The sequence below is a fragment of the Phalaenopsis equestris genome, unplaced genomic scaffold, assembly GCF_001263595.1.
Source record: "Phalaenopsis equestris unplaced genomic scaffold, ASM126359v1 Scaffold000209, whole genome shotgun sequence".
NCBI lineage: Eukaryota > Viridiplantae > Streptophyta > Magnoliopsida > Asparagales > Orchidaceae > Phalaenopsis > Phalaenopsis equestris.
In genome coordinates, this window is record NW_018164651.1 from 317,088 (window position 1) to 322,788 (window position 5,701).

Consider the following 5,701-nt stretch of genomic DNA (forward strand, 5'->3'; position numbering starts at 1 on the left):
TACTACGCATTCCGGTGGAGATGAAGAAATTCTGAAGTTTTCCTGTCGTGCTTTGAGGGGGAGATTTTCATGCTTCTGTGGTGGCAATATTTGAAGATTTCTTGAAGATTAGTAGAGTGCTGGAATTTCAAGGAGGTGATGCTGACTCCAATCAAAGATGTGCTGATTTGTTGGAGCTCTTGTATAAGTATATATTGGTTTTTGTAGCATTTCATATGTCTGATGCGACATTTGTACATAGTGATGTTGTGTTTGTTTGTACGTTTTTCTCCAGCTTGATGCAATAAAAATTTGGATGTTACTTCTGATACTGCTTTTATCTTTCCTTTTGAGTCAGAATTGCCCCTTCTGAGATGCTTTTCCCCCACTTCTAGGGTATTGCTACCCAACATTTGGGTCATATTGGTGCCAACCATTTCTTAGATTTATGTGTTCTGAGGTTTTTTAGCTTTTCAAACATGCAGAAATCAACAATCAAAGTTAACACGTGCACTTTATATATAAAAAGAATCACATACCTTTTTAGATTTGTCTCTAAGATTTGTATCCTCTTAGGCGTGTATCTTGTGAGGCTTGTGCCCTCTTAGACTTATGCCTTCTTGGAGCTTGAAATGTGTTGGTGCTTTCTGAGGCTCGTAGTCTTCTGTGGTATTTGATGTACCCATGCCTTTTGAGACTTGTAGTTTTTTGAGGTCTTTAATTTACCTCTCTTAAGGCTTGTAACTTTCTGAGGTATTTGATGTGCATGTGCCTTTTGATCCTTATAGTCTTCCGAAGTCTTTAATGCGCCTTTTGAGACTTGTAGCCTTCTGAGGTCTTTGCGTGGTGACCCTATCAACTACTTGCTCTCTTGAAGTTTTTCTAGTGAAGATTTTGTCCACTACTAGCTTCCCGTCGAGATTTGTCTCTTGAGCTCGTCTTCCATGGGCATAGTAGCTTTTCATCAATTCTTACCTCTTGGGTTTGACTTTCAAGAGTATCGTATCTTCCTATCAAGTCTTACTTCTTGGGCTCAACTTTCAAGGGCATGGTAGCTTTCCATCGAGTTTTTTCTCTTGGGCTCGATTTCCCAGGGCATGATAGTTTCCCATCGTGTATTGCCTCTTGGGCTCGACTTCCAGGGGTACTGTATCTTTCCATCGAGTCTTAATTCTTGAGCTTGACTTCCAAGGGCATGATAACTTGTATTTGAGTCTTGTCTCTTAGGCTCAACTTTCAAGGGTACTAGATCTTTCTATCGAGTCTTACCTCTTGGCTCGACTTCCAGGGGTACCAGATGGAGATCTTGTCCGTCTCTTGCCCTCAATAGGACTTTCTACACAAAAATCTTTCGTGAAAAAATAATAAAATTTCACTGAAATGATAGTTTAAAGCAACATGAAAATTTTACTAGAATAAAATTAAGAGTTTATAAGTCAGCCTTTTACTCAAAGAAGAAAATTTGAAGTTGTACTTCTCTTTCGATTACCCCGACGATTTTGTTTTGGTTCTCATCACCTCGTTCTTGTAAGTAGTGACCCAAGTGACCTTGGTGTATTAGAAATTCAATTTCTTCCTTAATTCAAAACATTTTTTTGTTTGGTGTAAATGACAATATTTAGACTGGTCTCCACCATCTGGATTTTTTAAAAGTCTTGGTCACTTGACGATTTTTTCATCCTTGATGGTCATTAAGATGCTGACACATGACGTGTTGAGTGGTGTGTATTATTTTTTTGATCGAGGCTCACAATTCCTCTGCAGTCCAAATTTTTTCTTTGTAAGATTTGCTCAGAATTCCCTGCGTATTCTTGCACTTGTCGCCCAATCGCTCGAATTGTTTATTGTGTGCACTGATTGCCTCATTTGCAGAGATTTGAGTTTTGACACGATGTACAAGATCGGCATAAGAGCGAACCGTGTCCCATATCAGTAATGAGTAGAAAGGTCCTAAGCGAAGCTTTCCAAGGAACTCCTCTCAGTAACTCCAGATCCACTCATGAAAATTTGATGGGCTTCAGTGGAGAACATGAGGAAGTATTCCTTGAGGGATTCCTCCTTTTTCTAGCGAACTCCAGGTAAGTGTGATAAATCTTTGATGATCCTTATATTTGTTATGAACTAATCTATGAATAGTTTGACAAGTTCATTTAGGGTGTTGATGATGCCCTTTGAAGGGAATAGAACATGTGCGAGCTTGACTTTTGAGAGTTGCAGGGAACACTTGATAGACGCTCATCAGAGACACAGTGAATGTGCATGATGATTCGATAATGGTCAGTGTGCTCGTTTGGGTCAGCTATCCATTCATAGGCATCAATATTTGAGAGTTTAAAACCTGTTGGGATAGGGTGTCGGAGAACCACCTCTGCCAAATGAGAGGATTCTTAGAAGTTGCGGTGAGCGAGGAAACGATCCCCTATTCTCCAAAGGGAACTCTTCCCAAACCAAGTGTCTCAGCTCATCACATAGGAAATCAGCAGGTGCGATAGTAAGTCGGGGCAGTGTCAGGTGAGTTGCATGAAATGAATGAGTGAAACTTGTGACGTTAAGGAGATCAGCATCCCGTCTCGGTGGGGGAATGGTTTCGTCACTGTGAGAGAATCCAGTGGGGTATTTCCTGTTGAAATGCCGAACTGGTGGTAAGTAAACTTCATTGGGTTACGGTTGTCGCTCCTTGTGTAGGAGTTGTAGAATCTCCAGTTTAGATGCCTCAATCTTGCTTATGTGGTTTTCCATAGAATGACCCGAGGCACCTTCGTCGGTGGGATGATGCCTTCCAGAGTGGGAGTATGTAGAGGCATGCCGCCCTTAGTTCTATGACTTCCTTCTGGAATGGGTGTTAGAGTGAGATGCTCTGTTGTTGCGAGTGTTTCAGATGATTGCCATGTAGTGAGCCTTACAAGCACTTCAGTGGTGGGATTGTAGTTTTCTACAGATGGCGTGAAACTAATGTTTGCTAGGAAATTCGCGGTAATAGAGTAATAAATTATCGTCTTAGCGTTGCACGAGAATTCAACATGCACTCAAACAAAAGCCAAATAACCAATTAATATACAATAAGTTTTTACGTGGAAAACCCATGAAAGGAAAAATAACGTGGTCTGGCCCAGCTGAAGGTTTCCGCTATAAAATGATGATTACAGTTGCAACCACCTGTCTCATAGGTGAGAAAGGGTAACTAGTTCTCCCAAGTTACAACGCCGACGTACGAATAAACTTGTTGCAAGGAACAGGTGGTGACCGATAAAGATCAGCAACGGTTTGCAGACGATGGTCGACGACGGTTTGCGACGTTCAACGGAAGTCGACGACAATTGTCGGTGGTCGACGATGAAAAAAGTGGTGTTGGACTTCAATTCCTTCTCAAATGTATGCTTCAAGTTTTTTTTTCAAGCCTCAAACTCTCACTTTTTCATGAGAGGGGTGAGACTGTTTATAGAGTTCCGAGTGCTATTAATGCAGAAATATGAACCACTTTGATCGAACAACTTAGAGGGTTTCCCTCGATTAGATGACATTTGATGGACATTTGAGTGCCTCAACCGATGTAAGAATTGAACGATCTTAGGCTCGTTAAACGTATCGTCAAAACGCTCAATTCGACTATGAACTCGTCGGATTCGACATTAGTTTAACCTTCCAAATGTATCTGGAAAACTTCTAAACATGCTTTAATGACTTGATTAGGGCTCGATTTGGTTCAAATTGGATCAATATTGGTACCATTGGGTCCGTCTCAGTTTGACTAAGTTTGTTAAAATTTGAGTTATGGATGATTTTTTTTATATCAATGTTTTAACATTTCTTGTTCAAAATATTGCCTTTTGATTCATATCATGCCTCGTGATTTATATCGGATGATGAAATTTGTTTATGACATGTCAGTAATGATAGTCACACTTAAAAGAGAAATTTTGTTCAGCAATCAGCATTTTTGTCTAATAAAATTAGAAATATCTGTACTTGTTAATTAGATGTGCACCATAATTTTTCTTAAGAGGCGTTTAAATTTACACAACCCAATTCAATTGTATTTATATATCGAAAACCTAAACCTTTAACATTTTTACCAATCATCTTTTTTCATCGCTTAAAAAGTATCGTTATTTTAACTTAAAAAAATAAAATAACCTTCATGCACGAATAGGGTGACATTTAAAAATTAAAATTTGAGTGTTATATAGGGCTGTAAACGAGCCGAGCTTGAGCGAGCTCAGGCTTGGCTCGTGTTCGGCTCGTTCGAAATAGCTCGTGTTCGAAATCGGCTCGTGAACAGTGTGTTCGTGCTCGGCTCGATTTAAATATCCGTGTTCGTGTTCTGCTCGAAATTGGTTCGTTAAAACTAAAATTGAGAAAAATATATGTAATGTGTGGGATTCGAACCTGGATCAAATCTATACAAAAGAAGACACTAACAAAATTGCTACATGAGGCGTTATGATTTAAATTTAGACATAAATATATATAATATATTATTATATAAATAATATATGTAATATATTGTTATATAAAAAATTATATAATTTTTTTTATTGAGCCATTTCAAGCCGAACACGAGCGAACAAACTGTTGTTTGTGTTCGGCTCGTTTACATTTCGAGCTTAAAAAAATTGTTCGTGTTTGGCTCGTTAGGCTTAACGAAAGAGCCGAACACGAGCTGCTTAACGAGCCGAACACGGGCTGTTCATGAACAACGAGCCAAATTGACAGCCCTAGTGTTATATATGTAAAATTCATAAGAATTAAGTGGTATGCATGCAAAGCTCTGTGCCTTATTTAAATGCCATTTTGTAATCATTTTTTATTTTTAATTATTATTTATTTTAAATTATTATAATTAGAAACAAAATTTGTAGGATGCCGATAACTATTTTAAAAAACATTTAAAATAAACAAACACTATTTTCTGTCTTTTTTAAATAAACAAATTTAATTTAAAACATTACAAATAATAATAAAATTGATCCCAAAGTAAAACATTATTTATGAATTATGTTAAGGTTAGAAAGCTTGAACCGAATTCTTAGATAGCTGAGCATGAAACTTCCAAGTCTCAAAACCTCAATATGGCATATTAACATCTAAACTTATACTTGATGCACCTTCAAGCACATAAGCACGCCTCAACAATTAAGTGCAACCTCTGAACAACTTAGCATTAGCACCCTCAACAGGAGAATTTTATGTCCGAATACTGTTTGTCCGGAAGGCCAACTGCTGGATGTGATGTCATACACATCAAGGCTAAACGACGTGACGCCCGACATCACATCGTCATACACATCAAGGCTAAACGACGTGACGCCCGACGGTTGGCCGTCTTGACGTAATATTTTTTTCCCTCAGGGTTGCAAATTGATTTTGATTGGACACAAATCTTATGTTCTTAATATCTCACACCTAAATTTTCATATCCATACGTTTTAAATTCATGCATGAAAAATATATATTTAACTTTTAAAAATTTTACAAATTTTAATGTGATGTTAAAGATTTGATTGCTATCTATAAAAATGAAAATTTAGGTCAGATATGTAAATATATAAGAATAGTGTGCTCTGCACGTAAATGCCCCAAAAATTAATGATTTTTTCCACTATTTGTTTTATCACATATTCACTATGAATTTGTACTCCATTAAGAGTTCCAAAAACTGTGATATCTTACAGGAATTTTATGCATTGCTTTCCTCAAAAACGTGTAAGCTGTCATCATGAAC

At 37.6% G+C, this 5,701-nt stretch overlaps 1 protein-coding gene across 1 annotated transcript in view; it reads left to right on the forward strand.

The window, feature by feature from the left end:
- Window positions 1-5,701, forward strand: part of LOC110023063 (cationic amino acid transporter 9, chloroplastic) — an 84,939-nt gene that overhangs the window by 62,359 nt on the left and 16,879 nt on the right. The gene's annotated exons all lie outside the window — the stretch shown is intronic.